The sequence below is a fragment of the Periplaneta americana genome, chromosome 12 (assembly GCF_040183065.1).
Source record: "Periplaneta americana isolate PAMFEO1 chromosome 12, P.americana_PAMFEO1_priV1, whole genome shotgun sequence".
Lineage (NCBI taxonomy): Eukaryota > Metazoa > Arthropoda > Insecta > Blattodea > Blattidae > Periplaneta > Periplaneta americana.
In genome coordinates, this window is record NC_091128.1 from 167,795,491 (window position 1) to 167,819,403 (window position 23,913).

Genomic DNA, 23,913 nt, shown 5'->3' on the forward strand with positions numbered 1-23,913 from the left:
TAATTTTGAATACTTTCAAGTTAGAAATATGGTCGAGCATAAAAAGTCGTATGAAACGTGCCTATAATGGTAATTAAGACGCTCGTATGAAAATTATGAAACTCGCTTGCGCTCGTTTCATAAACAATAATACTTGCGTCTTAATTACTACCATTATAGGCTCGTTTTATAATGCACTATTCTGACGCATGACATTTTATATTACAAATAAACACAGTGAAGGTTTTAGTAAAGTTATACTGTCTAGATCTGCTTTAGAACAGCTAAAGGTAAAAATGGGATATCAACAAGGTGAGACTGATATCAAATATCATTAGCACGTTGTGCGTGCGAGTTACAGAATTGCACGACATGTAATCAACTAGCTAAGAGCATTTATGGATAAATTGAAATGTGCCAGTATCATGTAGAACATAGACAACTTCACTTTCCTTGACTATAAACTATCTAGAAGAGTGATAAGAAAATCTTCTTATCAAACATAAGACCCTACTTCAAGCCCTACAGCAGAATTCACTGGTAAGTTTGGAGAAACAGTGACAATTGACAAGGAATCGAGACTTTTCTGAAATCTTTTTGGCTTACAGCCGATAGAAGATCCTGAAAGTTTATAGTTTGAATTGATAAATCTACAGAACAGCATGCCACTCAGATTCCAGCGAAATCGGGAATCGAACTGTTCGTAATGCTGCCTAAGTCAGAATTTCTAAATATACTCTTTGCTTCTATATATACTGTAAGTTATGTGCTTGAGTCAGAGTTTAATACAAAAAGAAGTGATAGAAGTAAGTTTATTTCATCTGCCGTGACATGTAAATAAGACATAATAAAAATATGAACATATAGTGTAATAATAATTGTTACAGTTATGTTTGTTGTATCTTGAAAAAGTTGTATTCACTTTGTGTTTCCAGTACCAAACTAATTTACAAACTAGGAAAAAATATAATTTTGTAATGTGTGTTTAGGTACAGTCTGTCTAAAATTACTATAATTATTGTACCAGCGTCATTCTGAAATTCAAATCATGGAGTAGATATCACAACCACTTGCATTAGCCGCCAGAGCACATCGTGGCAATGAACTGCTTTCGCAGCGAAACTACGGACAACTTGTAACTGCTGCGGCTGGCTCCGTCTGTCTTTCTCTCTTTCAAGTTTCTTAGCACTTTGTGAGCACGAGTTGCCCATCCATGCACATGCTGGTCGCTTTCGGTTATCAAGCTTGCCATTAGATCTGAAGCTTTTTTCGTAGAATTGCAGTGGAAGACGGTACATATTTAAGACACCGATAAAAGCGGGTTTAGAAATTCTCGTCACCGGAACTGTCGTCATTGTACTATTTCATCACCAATTAAATTTTCGTCACCGGGCTTATGTCACCGACTAGCCGTACCCGTGCGCTCTGCTGCACCCGTTAGAAATAAATATAAAGTAATTACATAATTAAAATAGGACGTTTGACAGAAGGATAAATCGTTTAATATGTTACTTAATTTAATTGTATTTAAATAATTTCAATGCGATCATTTTAGTCCAGAGAGCAATCATTTAGTGCAATGATAATTCCTTTAACATGTTTCTTAAATGTTATTACATACAACCATAGTTTAATGACGATCGACATATCATTTTTAATGTGTATACTTCATATTACTTGCTATATGTTTCCATTGAATTATGGTAATAACTTAATTTTAACCCTTGTTTTCTACGTCTTCAGTAAATGGCGCTTGGCCCACTATGGTTCTAAACCCTTCAAATAACTTGAATAGTGATACAGCATAAACAGTGATATGTAATTATATTTCTTTCTTTCGAAAATGTAAGAATTCACAATCTCCTATGTACCATTGCCATGGAATGAATAAATGTGTTTTTTCTTCCTACTCAAAAATTTTATATTTTGCACGTAGGAGTTACTGCAGGAACAACGCTATAATCTGAGGCGGCGGTGAAAATGTATTGTATTGTTATTTTAAAAGTCTTGTATATCCTTAAATTTCACTCAGAAGTTACTGTAATAACATTATAGAATTATGTCCATCTAGAGAAACTACACTTTCCAAAGGTGAAATAATATAATTAAACAATTAATTAGCTTCCGATATTACTTCATACAAACACAGAAACATTCTCTGTAGGCTATCTTTCATAGCTTTCGATTGTTGTTGTCCAAGGTCCCTTATAGACGAAGTCATTAGTTTTTATTTCAATACAGCGCCTTAGATGGCGTTGCCATTGTAATTTTAAAACTCATTTATCTCATTAAATATCAGTTCTACCAAAATGTTGTATAGAATAAAACTTATCGGAAATCATTTTTATAGAAACGTTTGTTATGTAACATTTTTCATGAGAATTAATAATAAGGGAGATATTTCGATTTATTTAATTCAGGTCCCCTTATAACACCCCTTTTAAATAATGTATTTTGAATGTCGTATAGCCTAAAATCTAAGTTACAACGAACTTAATTTATATTCCAATTTTCACATGAATCGATTCAACCATTATCGCGTGAAAAGGTAACAAACATCCAGACAGACAGACAGACAGACATACAAACAAAAATTTCAAAAAAGCGATTTTCGGTTTCAGGATGGTTAATTATACATGTTAGCACCAATTATTTTTGGAAAATCGAAAATTACCAGAAAAATTTTGGCTACAGATTTATTATTAGTATAGATTATATTTTCGTAGACGCAGACAGCCGCCAATGTTTCCCTCGACTACAAAGAGGACATTTCCCTCCGCGTAAAAAAGGTACCAGAATTTGGATAAAAAGATTTATCGTATTACTGAACGATACCCACATTGTAAAGGAGGAGGAGACGTGCTAGCTTACCTAAGAGCCTTCGGATATAATCTAGCTGGAAATTTTGAAACATAAGTTACAAAATACTGTATACACTTCATTAAATTAAATGTTTATTGTATGTACGATGATTCACTTTTCATTTACACAAAAAAAAAAAAAACAACTGACCAATGGAGCGTGACAAAAACGTCGAAATGACAAAGAACGCTGGTGACCCGTCAAGGTGATCAGAAAATCGAATGATTAAAAAGCAGTGATCAGGTGGTATAATAGCTAGGATTCCGGTGACGACAATTCCGAATCTCGATAAAAGCCTATGGACATGGCTACGATTATGATGGCTTAACTTGTGCCATAAACAGTATAAATAAATAAATAAATAAATATTGTGAATTTATTTCAACTCAACAATAGGGTTTTATTCTTCCAACAACAATTCCTTTCTACAATTCACCTTAAACGCTCTCGTCAACAATAGGATTTTCACTCAACACAGTATTCGTTATAGCAATGACAATTTACTTGGACTATTACGAACAACAATGAACTGTTAATCTTAACTAATATTTACAAAGCACTATTTACAAATCAGAACTATCAGTTCTCAGTTCACAGTTCTTCTAGCTCAGTCACTCAAGTTCACAGTATCTCGAACCACAGACCTTCAGAGACAGTTCACTGTACTCGAACTCAGGTCCCACCAACTGCGGTCCACTGCACTCGAACTCAGGTCCCTCCAACTGCGGTCCACTGCACTCGACGTACACTCAAGCCGAACTCCGGTACACAAGACTGGCTTGCTTGCTCTGGCTTACTCACTGACTGGCTGACTAATCAACTGAAACTGAAACTGCGCAAGTTCGCTGGCGTTTCTTCTTTTATAGCAAAATCATAGTCTCGAGAAATTTCTACGGGTGTCCTCTCGAATTATCTGGCTATCTCCACTTCGGACGGACTTCTCTAGAAGATTCGGGAGGGTCCGTCCCCCCCTCACTCCGCGAGTAGCAGTTGCGCGCGCACTCTCCCCTCGTCGCGTTGGCCCTTTCCCCTCTCTTTTCTCCGCCGCGCGCCGTCCCTCAGTGCTCCGTGGAGCCCGCGCGATCTGCTCTCTTGCGGGACGCTGGTCGTGAGTTCGAATCTCACTTTGCTGTCACAATATATATATATATATATATATATATATATATATATGACCTTCACGTGCTAATTTGAACTAAGTTTAAAAATACCTAGTTGACTAGTTTCGGTTTGGGAGCCATCTTCAGAACTGCGTGGTCTTTGTGATTTACAGTGTTCGCACCCGGTGGGGGTGCGTTTGTGTTATGTTGTGAGGCGTCAAGTAGTGTGTGTGTTCTGAAATTCAGTTATGTGTTGAGGATTTGTTGTGGTGTGTTTTTGTGTATCTGTATATTTCATACTGTTCTAGTGCTGGATATGTATTATTTTCATGTCTGTATCTATGTTATTGTAGATGTGGTTAGCGTTTGTGATGTGCAGCTTCGAGACTTGGGACCCGATACAGTAAGTTTACTGTGCATATACTATAGATTGTTGACTCGCTGCAGGTAGTGAAAGGTAGAGATGTGTTGAGGTAACAACGTTGCTGTTTAGAAGAGTACGGTAGTATGGGGCAACACACACATATGTACATTCTGAAAGTAAATACAGTATGCATTACACAATGATAATATCAAAAGAATGTGAAAAGCATTTATTCTCCTGTCTTTTATAAACATTTGTGATCAATTATACACAATGTTAATGGTGGAAATAAACATGTAGCAATTTTAATTTCTTCATTTATCCTATTGGTCGTCTTTAGGAAGTGCAGTTACAGTACCGAATTGCAATGTACTACAAGATACATTTTCAGTGTCTCAAACGTAAATCTTTTTCGCTTATCTGCCAAACACAGTTTGTACTGTGAAAAGTTACATTCTACGTCGCATGACGTGATAGGAACAAAACGAAAAAACCTAATATCATTGCAGTCTCTAAGAGACAGTCCTTTATTCTCGGGTGACTCTATGTCCACTAATTTGCTGTTTATATTACACAATGTTCCATATCAGTTATTTTTACTTAAAATTGATTTCCACTTCTGTTTTACACCGGTGTACTTGATGTCTCATTAATTCTCTGTGTCATTTTCCCAACTAATTTGAGGGCTTCCGGCATCTCTTGCTCTGACTTTTCTAACCGTGTAATAGTTTCAGACACAGTTTGAAAATAGGTTTGTATGAAAACCAAATTATTCGTCAGAATCTTCAAATCCAGAGCGTTTTCCTTTGCGTATTTGTTGGCATTCATTCTACAGTACCCCCACCCACTGTACGCTTTACCACTATACTCAGTACGCCGTTATGCGGATTTCCCACTGAACTGCTCTATCGGGTCCGAAGTCTCGAAACCTTCTGCGTATGTGGAAATGTTGTGTGACTCGGTTATGGCTGTGATGTGATTATTTCAAACATGTTACAAAGAATAAGGCTAAAATAAAATTTAAAAAAAAGGAAAATAATTTATCTGTAGTCCGGATCAGCTTACTTAATACCCTAAGGGTCAAACTTAACCATTTTTCCCCCATTACTACATACGAGGCCTGTCTAAAAGGTATCCGACCTTAAATTTTCCCGCGCAAAGTAGTGATTCTAAGGCGGCGCCACTGTGCACGGTGGAAGGAGGAACCGTAATCGCATGCTTAAATTTTTTCACCGCATGCGCTTGTGCCAGTCACTGGCCGGTGGTCGCCAAGTAAGGTGCTGTTCTAAGTGTTTGTCGGATTTAGTTTTCTCGTAAGATGACTGAACGAATTGAGCAAAGATACTGCATCAAATTTTGTCAAAAGCTTGGTGATTCTCAAATTCAAACAATTCGTAAGATTCAGCAGGTGTTTGGGGAAGATGCGATTGGTGTAACACAAATTAAGGAGTGGTTCAACCGATTCAAAGATGGCCGCACATCAGCGGAGAGTGAGCAGCGTTGTGGCAGGCCCCAAACTGCTCGGAGTGCAGCTGTTGTTGAGAGAGTGCGAAATTTGGTGATGGCAGATCGTCGTTTGACCGTGCGGGAGATTGCCGAAGAGGTTGGAGTGAGTAAACATTCTGCACATGCAATTTTGCGTGATGATTTGAACATGAACCGAGTGGCTGCGAAATTCGTGCCCAAGTTGTTGTCCCCGGAACAAAAAGACCTCTGTCGTGACATTGCACAGGACCTTCTGGACACCGCCAACACTGATCCTGGGTTTCTGAACACCGTGATAACTGGAGATGAGTCATGGGTGTACGGGTACGACCCAGGAACAAAAAGACAGTCGCCGCAATGGAAGCATCCAGAGTCTCCAAGGCCGAAGAAAGCGCGGCAGGTGCGAAGCAAAATCAAGGTGATGCTGACTGTTTTCTTTGATGTCCGTGGAATTGTGCATCACGAATACGCACCGGAAGGACAAACGGTGACAAAGGAGTACTATCACGATGTTCTCCGGCGACTCCGTGATGCAGTTCGGCGCAAAAGACCAGACATGTGGACGGCGAACAACTGGCACTTGCATCATGACAACGCCCCCGCACATTCATCCCAATTGATCCACAAATTCTTGGCCAAACATGGAATTACAACCGTTCGCCAACCTCCCTACTCTCCAGACCTGGCTCCTTGCGACTTCTGGTTGTTTCTAAAATTGAAGACACCACTGAAAGGATCCCGTTTTGAGAGTAGAGAAGAGACAATGCGAAACGCGATGACGGAGCTGAACACCATTCCAAAAGAAGACTTCCAGAGGTGTTTCCAGCAGTGGAAGGATCGGTGGGCTAAGTGTATGCAAGCACAAGGGGCCTACTTTGAAGGGGATTAGGGTCCCAACCCCGTCAGGTATTTGAAATATTTTTTTTCTGGCTAAAGGTCGGATACTTTTTAGACAGGTCTCGTATGCTACTGGATTATAGTGATTTTCTAGTTTTCAGGTTGAATTTTTCTTTGCCAACTTCATTTCGAATTTCGGCACTGAGAAATACTACAAATGATAGTGATTTTTTAACTGTTATGTTGGCAGCAGTGACACAAGTTGTCTGTAGTTTAAATTCTGAAAATTCAAATTGTTCTAGATTTCTGAGCCATTTTCTGGAAGCTAGTGAAATTTGAACCTACTAATAATTAATTGTCAGTATTAGTATTAATACGTAATAGTTATCGTATGTGTTGCTTTGTGTTGTGGTTACAATTTCAAGTTTGAGAGTAAGGAGCTTAGGAAAATATTTGGGGCTAAGAGGGATGAAGTTACAGGAGAATGGAGAAAGTTACACAATGCAGAACTGCAGGCATTGTATTCTTCACCTGACATAATTAGGAACATTAAATCCAGACAAGAAAGATGTGAACAAAGTGTGAAAAAGATGTGAACAAGAAAATTACCAAATTTACACAAATTGTAGGAATAATAAACAATACATTAAAAGCTAAATTAGTACAAAAATCTACAAGAATAAAAATAGCATTACCCTCCCTTTTATACGGAAGCGAGATTTGGACATTAAATAAAAAAGACATGAACAGAATCAAATCAACGGAAATGAAATTTTTCAGGAGGACAGCAGGATATACTCTTCTAGACAGAAAAAGGAATGAAGAAATTTTAGAACAATTAGAAGTAGAGACAGTAGAAGAAAAAATCAGCAGATACAAATTCAATTGGCTACATCATGTAAGAAGAATGGAAAATTAAAAAATCCCAAAAATTATGATGCAGTATAAACCTAGAGGACATCGTCGACCAGGAATACCTTTTAGAAGACTGCTAGATGGGGCCGAAACAGGTCTACAGAGGCCTAATTCGTGAAGGATGATGATGATGATGAAATCCAGACGTTTGAGATGGGCAGGGCATGTAGTACGTATGGGCGAATCCAGAAATGCATATAGAGTGTTAGTTGGGAGGCCGGAGGGAAAAAGACCTTTAAGGAGGTCGAGACGCAGATGGGAAGATAATATTAAATTGATTTGAGGGAGGTGGGATATGATGATAGAGACTGGATTGATCTTGCTCAGGATAGGGACCGATGGCGGGCTTATGTGAGGGCGGCAATGAACCTCCGAGTTCCTTAAAAGCCAGTAAGTAAGTGAGTATTATTATTATTATTATTATTATTATTATTATTATTATTATTATTGCATTAAACAAACTAATTCTTATTTTTTTATCTTCCTCTAAGGAAAATCCTCGAGAACAGAAATTGTAGTACAGATTTAAACATCTCACCGCGAACGCCCATCTGGAACTTAAAGGAAACCTTCCCATAGATAGAACATAATCATTTGAGCAGAAACATTGATAGCTAATGAAGAGTTCCATGTCAATGGGGTGTCTGCCTACCACTCAGACGAACTTCAAAAGTGTCCGCCTCCTCTTGTATTCAATTCACACAGAACAAAAATTGTTTCGACCGCAGAGACGTGGGGGGGTTGAGGGTGTAACTACAAGTAGGGGAGAAGAAGCCTTTTCAGAAAATTATTTACTTTATTCTCTTTTTTCTTAATTATTATAATTTAAAATATATTTTTTGTAACGAAGTGACTGCTTTGTGCGGAGAAGCCCGCCGTGCGGCAATTTGGACGCAATGCCTGGTGAATTTAAAAAAGGCAATGTTTAAATTAATATAAAAAAGAGTTAGACGTTCACTTTTTTAAATTCGATTATTTCTGGACCTACTTTGTATGGAGTCGGCGTATTCAGCCTTCGTTACGTAGGAAAAACATCAGGATTCTTTTAATGAAACAAAGTCCAGTGGTTGAGGGGGGGCAGCTGTGTTATAATTTGTTTTAAAACAAGTAAAACATTAACTAATTTTCCTCACGAAACCAAATTTAATAAAGAACTTCAAACAGGAGCCGTGATATTCGACCAGCACACGACACGTCCCTCTGTACGGCTGCAGACAATGCATCTTAAGAGCCTCTGTACACAGTTTGTCCGAAACTGAAGCGCGCTATGACCGTGTAGATACACAAATACAAACATGAAAAACATATAATTAATAAAGTAATTGCTCATAACTGTATTATTATTATTATTACTTACTTAATTACATACTTACTGGCTTTTAAGGAACCCGGAGGTTCATTGCCGCCCGCGCATAAGCCCGCCATCGGTTCCTATCCTGAGCAAGATTAATCCAGTCTCTATCATCATATCCCACCTCCCTCAAATCCATTTTAATATTATCTTCCCATCTACGTTTCGGCCTCCCCAAAGGTCTTTTTCCCTCCGGCCTCCCAACTAACACTCTATATGCATTTCTGGATTCGCCTATACGTGCTACATGTCCTGCCCATCTCAAACGTCTCGATTTAATGTTCCTAATTATGTCAGGTGAAGAATACAATGCGTGCAGTTCTCTGTTGTGTAACTTTCTCCATTCTCCTGTAACTTCATCCCTTTTAGCCCCAAATATTTTCCTAAGCATCTTATTCTCAAACAGCCTTAATCTATGTTCCTCTCTCAGAGTGAGAGTCCAATTTTCACAACTATGAAGAACAACCGGTAATATAACTTTTTTATAAAGTCAAACTTTTAGATTTTTTGACAGCAGACTGGATGATAAAAGCTTCGCAACCGAATAATAACAGACATTTCCCATATTTATTCTGTGTTTAATTTCCTCCCGAGTATCATTTATGTTTGTTACTGTTGCTCCAAGATGTTTGAACTTCTTCACCACTTCAAGAGATAAATTTCCAACTTTTATATTTCCATTTCGTACAATATTCTCGTTACGAGACATAATCATGTACTTTGTCTTTTCGGGATTTCTTCCAAACCTATCTCTTTACTTGCTTATATTATTATTATTATTATTATTATTATTATTATTATTATTATTATTATTATTATTATCATCATCATCATCATCATCATCATCATCATCATCATCATCATTATTATTATTATTATTATTATTATTATTATTATTATTATTAAATATTTAGGTGCGCAACTACCTTGAGAATAGACACGTGAAGAAAGACTAGACATATTTCCGAAGAATAATATAAACAGCCTACTAGAAGTTAAGTATGTAAAGAGAACAAGTCTTTAAAATAGAAAAATAAGGAAGCGTTTCCTTCAAATAATAATATCAATATTTAGGCATGCAAATAGAGAGATGTCATGAAAATAGACTAATAAAGAAAAAGTTCCTACAAATAATAATATAGTATGCAACTAACTAAAGGTATTGAGAATCTTAATATATAAAATTGAATGTATGTATGTATGTATGTATGTATGTATGTATGTATGCATGCATGCATATATGTATGTTCTCTATACAAATCTACACGCTTTGACCGATATGTGCCAAAGTTTGCACATTTAACCTCCATAACCAGGAGAAGAACATAGGCTACATTAAAATTGTGCAAATGGAAGTTGAATTAATTAAAATTATAAAAAATAAAAATAAATAGATCAGATATTCATTTATAATATTAAAATGCAAAATCTTCTGCAGTCAATTGTTTTTTATTATTGTCTGTTGTATTCAACATCGACTTTTACGAGGCCATGGAAATTTTAACATGGAATTAAATTACATTGTTGCTACACATCATGAAGGCTAAAACTAGATAATTCATGCAATAAGTATCTTTACGCAGTCCAGGACCGTATAATGAATTCCTCGATGCAGTTTTGTAGATAGTGAGCAGACTGTTTTATACAACTGAATTATAGAATTCTTTGAAACTACAAGGATTGCTACCACATAATTTACTTAATATTGAATAACCAATAGTAGTATTGCGAAATATTGACCCACCAAAATTATGCACAAAAAAGAATTGGTGTAAAAAACTCATACGAAACGTAATAGAATTGGCAATATTAACTGCAAAAATAAAAGGAGATGTTTTTATTCCACGTATTGCTAGGATACTCTTTCAATTTTAAGCAACTGCAATTTCAATGCCACTAGCATTTGTAATGGCCATATTAAAATGAAGCTCAAGGACAGTCGCTCAAAGTTGCAGACATTAATTAAAAAACTGCGTGTTTTTCACATCCTCAACTATATTTTATACAAAGAAGTGAAAAAAAAAGATTTTACACATATCAATAAGCAATTCAATCATACTTTTGTCATGTTGCTAATGTAGTATGTGAATGTACATAACCCCACTGAAAATAACATTGTATTAATTCTCAAAATATTGTTGTTCACGTCCGAAAATGTGTTGCTGCGAAATAATATCTGTATAATCACGTTGCAAATTTAGTATGTTAAGCGTTTTAGAAATAAAAATCTCTTGATTTCTAAAATACCGGTAGGCCTATACGTTTCTCAGAATATTAGTCTTTACGTTAAAAAATTATTTATTGCGAGTTTATATTGTATCTGTATTCTGTGTATAAAATTATAATTAATATAATAATATGTTCTGAATTTATGAGATATAGTTTCAAGTTATATTAAAAAAAACTGGGTATGATATAAGTGGGTATACAGCGGTCAAGAGGTAAAAAAGAATATTTCCAATATAAATTAAATTATATATGTAGGCTATATATTGATTCGATGCTGAAACTGATCAGAAAGAGGAGAAGGAATTATATTTTCGTTGGTCTTACTTTGTTTATAGTTTGATTTTTCTATTACTTTATTTGTATTTATGGCGGTGTGGAAGAGAAGGCCTAATGGCCTTAACTACACCAGAATAAATAAGTAAATAAATAAAACAAATAAAATAAATAAATAAGAAGAAATAAATAAATAAAAACAAATAAATAAATCGATAAAAACACATAAATAAATAAATTTAAAACAACAGTTTAACGTCAGGCACATGATGAAATGTTTTCTTTTCGGTGCCTGATTTAAAACTGTTTTAAATTGAGTTAACCCCGGCAGGCATTTGGCTAAGGAATTGATTAATTCATGTAAGTGACGTTAAGTAAAGATTCATCTTTATGGGCGAGGAAAACTTAGTAAAGACAATTCGTTTTGGTTGTGTAAAGTTAGGTTTCCGAGATTTCCGAAAATTTAATAACCAGTTTAATTAAAAATAGAAGCAGAAAGGAAAACCCGGGCAACGCCGGATGCTTTCGGCTAGTCTTATATATAAAAGTCAATGTGGCTATATATGTATATATGTATGTACTCTATACAAATCTACACGCTTTTACCGATATTTGCCAACGTTTGCACATTTAACCTTCATAACCAGGAGAAGAACATAGGCTACATTAAAAATCTGCAAATGGACGTTAAATTAATAAAAAAATAAAAAATAAAATTATATACGATCAAACATTCCTGTATAATATTAAAATGCAATTTTCTGCAGTCAATTGTTCTTTATTATTGTCTGTTATATTCAACATCAACTTTCACGAGGCCATGGAAATTATAACACGAAATTTAATTACATTGTTGATACACATCACGAAGGCTAAAACTAAATAATTCATGCAATAAATATCTTTACTCAGCCCAGGAACGTATTATGAATTTCTCAATGCAGTTGTACATAGAGAGCAGACTGTGTTTTATCCAACTGAATTCTTGAATTCTTTGAAACCACAAGGATTGCTACCATATAATTTAATACTTAATATTGAATCACCAATAGTACCAAACCCACCAAAATTATGCAATGAAACAAGAATTGGTGTGAAAAAACTCATACGAAACGTAGTAATAGAAGTGACAATAATAACTGGCAAAACGAAAGATGATGTTTTTATCCACGCATTCTTATGATACCCACTAACATGCGTTTCGATTTTAAGTAACAGCAATTTCAGTGCGACTAGCATATTTGTAATGGTCATATTAAAATTAAACTCAAGGACAGTCGCTCAAAGTTGCAGACATTAACTTAAAAACTCCGTGTTTTTCACATTCTCAACTATATTTTATACAAAGGAGTAGGAAAAAAAAAAGATTTTACACATATCAAAAATAAATCCAATGATACTTTTGTCATGTTGATAATGTAGTATGTGGATGTACGTAAGCCGACTGAAAATAATATTGTCAGGTCAGATAGTAAAAATAAAAATAATATCATACGTCTCTCAAAATATTGTTGTTCATGTCCGAAAATGTGTTACTGCGAAATTCTAACTGTATAATCACGTTGCCAATGTAGTATGTTATGCGTTGTGGAAATAATCTCTTAATTTCTAAAAAAACAACTGGTATACGTCTCTCAGAATATTAGTCTCTATGTTAAAAAATAACTTTTTGCGAGTTTATATTGTATCTGTATTCCGTGTATGAAATAAGAATTAATGTAGGCCTAATATGTTCTGAATTTGTGAGATATAGTTTCTCAAGTCATATTAAAAAAAATAGGCATACAGCAGTCAAAGGGTAAAAAATCTTCCAATATAAATTAAAGGATATAGGTATATATTGATTGTTTGGTACGACCGAAAAGTCTAACAACCAGTTTCATTAAAAAAAGAAGCAGAAAGAACAACTCGGGCAACGCCGGGTGCTTTCAGCTAGTATATAAATAAAAAAAGAGTTCTCTTCAAATACAAGTACTTAGATATACAACTACCTTAACGTCTTGAATATAAACATAAAAAGAAAAAGTTATCTTCAAATAATGATAAATGCTCAGATATACAACTAGCTAGACGTCTTCAAAATAGACAAATAAAGAAAGAGTTCTCTTCAAATAATGATATTCATTCGTTCAGTTTTCTGTCCAAGGAAAAACCTTTCACTACAAACTCAGCATTCTCCGATCTTTCCTATTTTCTGCCTTCTTAGTCTCCGCGTATGATCTATATATCTTAATATCGTCTATTATCTCATTTCTTCTGTCCCGAACTATTCTCCCCTTCACCATTCCTTCCAGTGCATCCTTCAGTAGCCAGTTTGTTCTCAGCCGGTGACCCAGCCAATTCCTTTTTCTCTTCCTATTCTCTATTCTTCTCCATATCTACATTTTAAATGTTTCTAGTTGCTTCTCTTCACTTCGTCGTAATGTCCATGTTTCTGCCTCATACAATGCCACACTCCACACAAAGCACTTCACTAGTCTCTTCCTTAGTTGTTTTTCCAGAATTAAAATATATACTTCTGGATGATCAAATAATCAAAATCTCCGATTACATTTATATTTATCATAATAATCTCTTTCTATTATCTAATATCATTTGAAATATATTAACATTCTATGTATTTTGGCTTAATTCTGCTACACAGTTTATTTCAGTGTTTAATTAATGGTTCATAGTATTTTGTTGTTTAATTCGTAAATAACTCTTGTATACATGTAACTCTCATCTAAATCAAATTGTTGAATTCTTTGTAAGTTCATGCATATGTATATACTCTTTTTGATGGTTGAGTGGAAGAGAAGGCCTTACGGCCTTAACTCTGCCAGCTAAAATAAATCATCATCATTATTATTATTATTATTATTATTATTATTATTATTATTATTATTATTATTATTATTGTCCCGCGCCGTGGCGTCGCGGTCTAAGGCATCCTGCCTAGGACTCGCGCTACGGAATGAGCGCTGGTTCGAGTCCTCATGGGGGAAGAAATTTTCTCATGAAATTTCGGCCAGTGTATGGGACCGGTGCCCACCCAGCATCGTGATGCACTTGGGGAGCTACGATAGGTAGCGAAATCCGGTTGCGAATACCAGCTATAACGGCTGGGGGGATCATCGTGCTAACCACACGATACCTCCATTCTGGTTGGATGATCGTCCACCTCTGCTTCGGCATGTGGGCGTGAGGCCAGCAGCCGGCTGGTCGGTCTAGGCCCTTCACGGGCTGTAGCGCCACGGATTATTATTATTATTATTATTATTATTATTATTATTATTATTATTTGGAATTTTATTATGAAATTGGATTTAATTGTAATTTTTTGTAGATTAATATTCTCAACAAATCATAAAGATATTGGAACTTTATTTTAATATTGTTAAACCAGAAATATGTAAAATCAAAATATTTAGTCAATCAGCAAGTTTCATAATTTCATATACTGAACCAAAATGAAATGTCCAATGCAATACCCACAACATTAAATCGATTCTTCACATTCCATTTTACGCAGAAGATGCTTCTTTCTTTTTATCGTATGGTAATGCAGAATTCTTGCATGGAAATATCATATGTAGGCCTACTTCGGTACATCACAATAATATATGCGTAAATAATCACTTTGTGATTTAAGACGGCGCTTATTCCATCGGATCCCGGCCACTTAGTCACTCGTAATGAGTGCACCTCTGCACATTAGTGTGTTGGACATTGTGCCACTGTCACACATCTCTAACACAGTGCATGAGGGTTGCCCACTAAGAGGTAGAACTTAAATTGAGAGGATTTAATCCGGCATTGGAACTGGAATCCGGTGTGGCTTAGTGAATAAAGTGTCAGCACGTAGAGCTGAAAACCCGGGTTCGAGTCCCGGTGCAGGAGAGAATTTTTCTCCGCTTCATCCATCCTTCATCCTTCATTCTGATATCCCGATTTCGCTCGGAAAAAACCTCGGAACCATGGTAACGAACCCAATACACTAGACGTCAATTAAGGTCTTGCACTACAGGGTGGAAGTGAAATAGCCTTGCAGGTTTTCAGAGCGTATAGCTCGTGTTGTATGTAACAAAAAACTATAATATCATATTGTTGGAAAGTTAATTGTTTCTTTTTCAGAAAAAAAAATGCTTTTCTCAAATATTTAACACCCTCTTATTCGGTAACTGTTGCGAGTAGGATCGTGATTTTTCTCCATATCGATAGAAAATCTAATGAAGAATAATTTATCCCTCTGGTGTATTTCAATAGCGTGGGCGATTTTCGTATAATTTTAATTTTAAAAACCTCTAAATTCAAGCAATTGCACGCTAGAGGTGGTTGCAACACAGCATCGGCTCATCTAGCGAGACACACCGGGTTACCGAGTTCGTTGACCTCTTGCATCTGTATTAGGTCCGTAACATACTTGAAGAGTTTTCGTTAGCGAGAAATGTGTTGCGAGAAAATTCAAAGATTGATAACATGGACTCAAATGGACGTCCACACACTGGAAGAGATTCTCGTTAGAGGCAAAAACCTCGCGCGAGTTTCTCCCTGGAATCGGTAGCTCAGCGAATTTTCTTGACACATTTACCAAAGATGTTTGACATTTATACTCTTTATGACGATTGACTGTAGAAAAAGATATCGTAGGTGGCGATGAATTGTATTGTTTTTATTTGAAAATGAGGAAACATGGCTGATAATTGCAGTCAGAAACTTATCGAACTTGTACGATGTCACCCGTAGGCCTATTTATATTATAGACGGGATGAAAACTATAAAAACACGAAACTTAAAGAAGAAATCTGGAGACAAATACCTATCAGATTATCTGAAAATAAATAGAGCCATATTTTATTTTGATGAGATTCAATAGTACTAATTAAACATTTGAAATAATGTATCTATATGTCTTAACAGTTTACGTAATTTTAATCAGAATATAGCAAAGAATTCTCTATCATATCATGAATGGCAAAAAAAAACTGTGGTCCATTCAACATGAAGTAACGCCTAAACGTATCATCATTCAAATCGAAACCAGTGTCCAAAACTCGCCCTTATTTTCGTAAGATACAATGTGATTTTCAGATATTTCTGGTTTTAATTTTAGGCCTACTTCTTCTTTTCACTAACAAAATATGTTCATGTAACTCCATTTCCTCATCATCTGAATACTAAGAATTCGAACGAACGAATGAAAGGGGACGAAGAAAGAATGAATGATGTTTAAAATGGCAGGCAGGGTAAGCATCCCATGCCTCCATTGGTTCCTCGACATGCAATTCGCTAACTTTAGATCGAGGTACCCAGCTATAAGCCGTTTGCCCTCTCATCTAACCGTAGTGTATTTCCCCTGTAATTGATTATATGAAAAATGTGCACGCTATCAACAAAGTGGTGGGCTACTCGTTTCCGTAGAAGCCGTCTGCCTGGTTGGCTGTGGCAAGTGTCGTGTGTCGTTTCGTGGGGTTTGTGTCTGTAGTGAGTAAGGAAATAGTGAAAGTCACTATTTCGTCCTGTAGTCTGTTTATTTGCTGGTCAATGTAGGATTCTATTTTCTGCATAGCAGAACGTAGAACCCCCTCGACCAGCTGTTCCGTGGTTGTTTTGTCTGTCTGTGGATCGTCTGTAGTGGTTGTCTTGGTTGTCGTAGTCTTAGCTGCATCCGCATAAGACAATTCGGGTTTGGGAAGTGTTACTAAGAATTCAACATAGCGTTCGTAAGAATTCAACATAGCGTTCGTACGTAATTTGTAAAGTACGACAATATACTTACAGGTTATATATTTAAGTACGACAATATACGTAAATATATATAACCTATATAATATTTCCCCCAACGAGTGATTACTATAATCAGAAAAATGCTTTCTGCATGAAGTGTGATCTGTGATAGCAAGAACTCGCCAAGTGTGTGGAGGAAGGCTCTTCGCCTCTTTCTCGCAACACATTTCTCGCTAGCGAAAACTCTTCAAGTGTGCTACGGGCCTTAGGAGAAGTGTGTGTTGCCGGACTGCTGAAACTTCAAACTCAATTTTCTAATTAACCGTGCATTTCATCACAAAACGTAATATAGGTTTTCTATTCATTTCAGTGTACCCTATCGTTCCTTTCAATCTGCAGGATTATTTCACTTCCACCCTGTATATTACTCTGATTATGAATCCAGCTAGTAGAATCTTTTTCGAAACGTTGGAAGTAATCATTTTCAAACATGGAAGAAATATATTACTCTGATTATGAATCCAGCTAGCAGAATCTTTTTCGAAACCTTGGAAGTAAAAATTTTCAAACACAGAAGAAATATATTAATCTGATTATGAATCCAGCTAATAGAATTTTTTTCGAAACGTTGGAAGTAATCATTTTCAAACATGGAAGAAATATATTACTCTGATTATGAATCCAGCTAGTAGAATCTTTTTCGAAACATTGGAAGTGATCATTTTCAAACACGGAAGAAATATATTACTCTGATTATGAATCCAGCTAGTAGAATTTTTTACGAAACGTTGGAAGTAATCATTTTCAAACATGGAAGAAATATATTACTCTGATTATGAATCCAGCTAGTAGAATCTTTTTTCGAAACCTTGGAAGTAATCATTTTCAAACACGGAAGAAATATATTACTCTGATTAGGAATCCAGCTAGTAGAATCTTTTTCGAAACCTTGGAAGTAATCATTTTCAAACACGGAAGAAATATATTACTCTGATTATGAATCCAGGTAGTAGAATCTTTTTCGAAACCTTGGAAGTAATCATTTTCAAACACGGAAGAAATATATTACTCTGATTATGAATCCAGCTAGTAGAATCTTTTTCGAAACCTTGGAAGTAATCATTTTCAAACACGGAAGAAATATATTACTCTGATTATGAATCCAGCTAGTAGAATTTTTTTCGAAACGTTGGAAGTAATCATTTTCAAGCATGGAAGAAATATATTACTCTGATTATGAATCCAGCTAGTAGAATTTTTTTCGAAACGTTGGAAGTAATCATTTTCAAACATGGAAGAAATATATTACTCTGATTATGAATCCAGCTAGTAGAATTTTTTTCGAAACCTTGGAAGTAATCATTTTCAAACACGGAAGAAATATATTACTCTGATTAGGAATCCAGCTAGTAGAATCTTTTTCGAAACCTTGGAAGTAATCATTTTCAAACACGGAAGAAATATATTACTCTGATTATGAATCCAGGTAGTAGAATCTTTTTCGAAACCTTGGAAGTAATCATTTTCAAACACGGAAGAAATATATTACTCTGATTATGAATCCAGCTAGTAGAATCTTTTTCGAAACCTTGGAAGTAATCATTTTCAAACACGGAAGAAATATATTACTCTGATTATGAATCCAGCTAGTAGAATTTTTTTCGAAACGTTGGAAGTAATCATTTTCAAGCATGGAAGAAATATATTACTCTGATTATGAATCCAGCTAGTAGAATTTTTTTCGAAACGTTGGAAGTAATCATTTTCAAACATGGAAGAAATATATTACTCTGATTATGAATCCAGCTAGTAGAATTTTTTTCGAAACCTTGGAAGTAATCATTTTCAAACACGGAAGAAATATATTACTCTGATTATGAATCCAGCTAGTAGAATCTTTTTCGAAACCTTGGAAGTAATCATTTTCAAACACGGAAGAAATATATTACTCTGATTATGAATCCAGCTAGTAGAATCTTTTTCGAAACCTTGGAAGTAATCATTTTCAAACACGGAAGAAATATATTACTCTGATTATGAATCCAGCTAGCAGAATCTTTTTCTAAACATTGGAAGTATTAATTTCCAAACACGGAAGAAATCCAAACTTCATCTTCTAAATTGGCGGCACTAGTTATAGTCTAAACGCTATGGCATTCGGTACAAGAGCTTCCGAGTCCATCTCGACGACAATCACTTGTGAGTTTTTGTCGTAGTGAAGATCCGTAACAAATCAGAATGCAGGATACAAATAACGCAACAATCAATTCAAGGATGATGATAACGATGCCTCCTCACATGGGCGCCGCTATCGATTTTGGTTCGGAGTCTCTCTTTTTTATGCCGGTGTATGAATATCTACTACTCTCCCAGCGTACTGCTTGAGGCTGCTTTTATACGTAACGGAGCGTCACAAATTAGTTCAATAAGAAATAGTCCACGCATCCCCGTCATTATATCCCGGAGATAGCAGAGCCATCTGCATGGCATCAATACAGGTAACCTGGTTGCCTTCGTTTCTCAGTATTATAATAGAAAGCAGAGCCTTCTAGCGGTATGTATCAGAAACATGGTTTCTTTCTTGTTATCATTGCAACGGGTATCCGAAAGGTGGGTCACCCATCTGTGTGCTTCTTTCCATCTACAAAGGGACACCTTATATCCATTTTCGCGTTCCTAAAATTGTTTATTAGGGTCCAGACAGAGAGACCTTTATTTCTACTTCTTTTCTTGCTATCTATTTTTAAAATTCCAACGTACTTTTTGAGCGAAATACAGGAAATATTTGAGTCTGAAAATGGGACTTTAAGGTATATGTACACCTTTACATACAAAAAATTTTGTTTTGCATAATTTTGCTCTGTAAAATTTTTTTACAGTTGAGAATGGTACCAGAAAGAGAATGAAGTGAACAAATCCCTTGAAATTATGTCTAAATTGTTTATAAAAATTATTTTGTTTATAATTTTGACATACAACTTGAAACATGATAGCTCATGCAGTTTTTAAGATAGAGCCACATTTTTTTCACTGCTTTATAGCTAAAACTATTCTTTAGGGCCTCACATAGAGCTATTTTTTATTTTCATTTGCATTAATTAAATATTACTATATATGTAACTTATACTAATATTTTATGTTGCATATATCATGTAAAAAACCCATAGATAATTATTAACTACATTAATGTTATTTTGCTCTTTTTCAGGCACTAGACGACATTTCAAGCTTCAAAATGACACCAATAACCTCTTGGTATCACCATATTTGACTGAGATATCATGTTTAAAAGAATTAAATATTCTAAAATTACTATTTACAGGAAATGAGCCACAAACTTTCAGAGCCTAGAAGACTGCATCATCATATGTCATCCCTTAAGCAGCTTCATGTCGGTCCTGTTTCAGCTTCTTTCTGCCTCTCAAATACCTCCTCCTTGTTTTAACTTCAGGTGTTGAATGTTTTTTTTGGCATTTTTGTCTCTATTTTCCATTGATGCAACAAATCTTGCGATGGTGCTTGTCCCAGGGTTTATGCTCATCCTCCTCAGAATTTTAATTTCTCCTTTTGGACTCTTATTGAAATGACGTACAACATCACTGACACACAAATTTACAGTTTTAATACTAACAGTAAAAGATTATAAATTACTTCATTATGTAAATACGTGTTTTCACTCTAATGATCATGCCTTGATATCTATGCATCTATTTTGGGATTAGAAAGAAGTTTTCTTTACAAGCAATGCTGGACGACGGGGTTGACTGCTACGAGGATCACTCCAAAAGTAATCCACAATATTTATTTAAAAATTACATTTTTAGCCTACAGCTTTACTATTTTCATAGAATGTAGATACATCCTTCAGGAACAATACGTCACTTTGCCACATAATCCCCGCACCTTTCAACTGCCTTACGCCACCTTGGAATGAGGGCCTGTATACCTGCACGATAAAAGTCTGAACCAACACGTCTGAGCTACTTTCTGGCGGCACTCACGGGAACGACTTAAATTAAATTTGAATACAGGGGGGAAGGATGTATCTATGACCTCCATAAATTGCAAAGGTTTAGAATAAAAAATAAATTTAAAAAATGTTGTGCATTACTTTTGGAGTGATCTTCGTAGAAGTGACCGTGGCTGATGATGCAGAATTTTGGAAGATGGGACTTATCTGGAAAACTGTAAGGCATAAATCGAAAATGTTTATATCAAATTAAAGGGGAGAAATTTCTCTATTAAGATAGTTATATTTTGAAATTTCTAATTTTTCATCATTTTTTGCGTTTTGTGGGTGTACATATACCTTAAAACTTAAAATCGGTTATCACTAGGGCTGAAGGTTTCTCACCCAAAATATTGCTTTTAGATCAGACATAGCTCGTATGTTATTCTGACAACATGTATAAACAGGGTTGAATTAAGTGGTTATGGAATGAGGTGAAATTCTTATTGGCTCATAGTCCACATGGTCGCGTTGCCTGACATTGTTTACTATGCTCTGATTCGTCACTCTTAACCACCAACTCTACTTATCATTAAGCTTCCAAGTTGAGTCACGTAAATTCTGAAGTTACGTGCACACAGGATAAAGTAGTGTTTACAAAGCATCTGATGAGGTAGTCCTCTCCCATCATACACACACAGTATCAATTGGAGATTCTGCAATATAGATCGAGCAAATAAATAAATACACTTTCGTCTGAAGGACAAACGTACATAGCCTAAAGTTAGCCAGAATACAATGTACCATCACAGTCTAGTATATACAGTCACGAAGCTTGAGTTGTTGAGGGTACTAGGAACAATAGACTGTGCCGGTACTATTTCGCATTATCTGTGATGAGGCGATAGTAGCGTTCCTAGTGGTTATCAACTATCTATGGATGCATATTCCCTACGTATTGAGCTTCGTGACTGTATATACTAGACTGTGGTATTATTGTCTCTCAAGTGCAGAAACATAATATTTTCTTAGGCCTATTATGACTTATACAGAGCATTATTGTTTAAAAAGGTAATTTTTAGCCATGTTTAATAATACTTACTTACTTACTGGCTTTTAAGGAACCCGGAGGTTCATTGCCGCCCTTACATAAGCCCGCCATCGGTCCCTATCCTGAGCAAGATTAATCCAGTCTCTATCATCATATCCCACCTCCCTCAAATCCATTTTAATGTCATCTTCCCACCTACGTCTCGGCCTCCCCAAAGGTCTTTTTCCCTCCGGCCTCCCAACTAACACTCTATATGCATTTCTGGATTCGTCCATACGTGCTACATGTCCTGCCCATCTCAAACGTCTGGATTTTATGTTTCTAATTATGTCAGGTGAAGAATACAATGCGTGCAGCTCTGCGTTGTGTAACTTTCTCCATTCTCCTGTAACTTCATCCCTCTTAGCCCCAAATATTTTCCTAAGCACCTTATTCTCAAACACCCTTAATCTCTGTTCCTCTCTCAAAGTGAGAGTCCAAGTTTCACAACCATACAGAACAACCGGTAATATAACTGTTTTATAAAATCTAACTTTCAGATTTTTTGACAGAAAACTAGATGACAAAAGCTTCTCAGCCGAATAATAACAGGCATTTCCCATATTTATTCTGCGTTTAATTTCCTCCCGAGTGTCATTTATATTTGTTACTGTTGCTCCAAAATATTTGAATTTTTCCACCTCTTCGAAAGATAAATCTCCAATTTTTATAGTTCCATTTCGTACAATATTCTGGTGACGAGACATAATCATATACTTTGTCTTTGGGGATTTATTTCCAACCCTTCGCTTTACTTGCTTCAACTAGAATTTCCGCGTTTTCCTTAATCGTTTGGGGATTTTCTCCTAGCATATTCACGTCATCCGCATAGACAAGAAGCTGATGTAACCCATTCAACTCCAAACCCTGTCTATTATCCTGAACTTTCCTAATGGCATATTCTAGAGCGAAGTTAAAAAGTAAAGGTGATAGTGCATCTCCTTGCTTTAGCCCGCAGTGAATTGGAAAAGCATCAGATAGAAACTGACCTATACGGACTCTGCTGTAAGTTTCACTAATACACATTTTAATTAATCGAACTAGTTTCTTGGGAATACCAAATTCAATAAGAATATGTTTAATAATAGTAATAATAATAATAAAAATATATATTATAATATATTATTATTACTATTATCAGAACATGGAACATTTGTAATTAGACGAAACGACATAAAGTAACTGTAAATTATAAATCACAAAATAAATTTGTCTTAAAATAATAACATTACTATCTATGAATATTGCATGTTGCCATTATCACGGCTAAAAATAAAGTCTACAGCCCTGCATTAAATAAATAAAAAATAAAAAATAACATTACTATAAAAGACACAACATTTAGTTAAACATTTAGAAAATAATATTATGTTCTATTTGATAGAAATCTAACTCCCGCATGAGTAAAACTCATGTTCGAATTGAGCATATAGTACATACTTACTTACAAATGGCTTTTAAGGAACCCGAAGGTTCATTGCCGCCCTCACATAAGCCCGCCAGCGGTCCCTATCCTGTGCAAGATTAATCCAGTCTCTATCATCATACCCCACCTCCCTCAAATCCATTTTAATATTATCCTCCCATCTACGTCTCGGCCTTCCTAAAGGTCTTTTTCCCTCCGGTCTCCCAACTAACACTCTATATGCATTTCTGGATTCGCCCATACGTGCTACATGCCCTGCCCATCTCAAACGTCTGGATTTAATGTTCCTAATTATGTCAGGTGAAGAATACAATGCGTGCAGTTCTGTGTTGTGTAACTTTCTC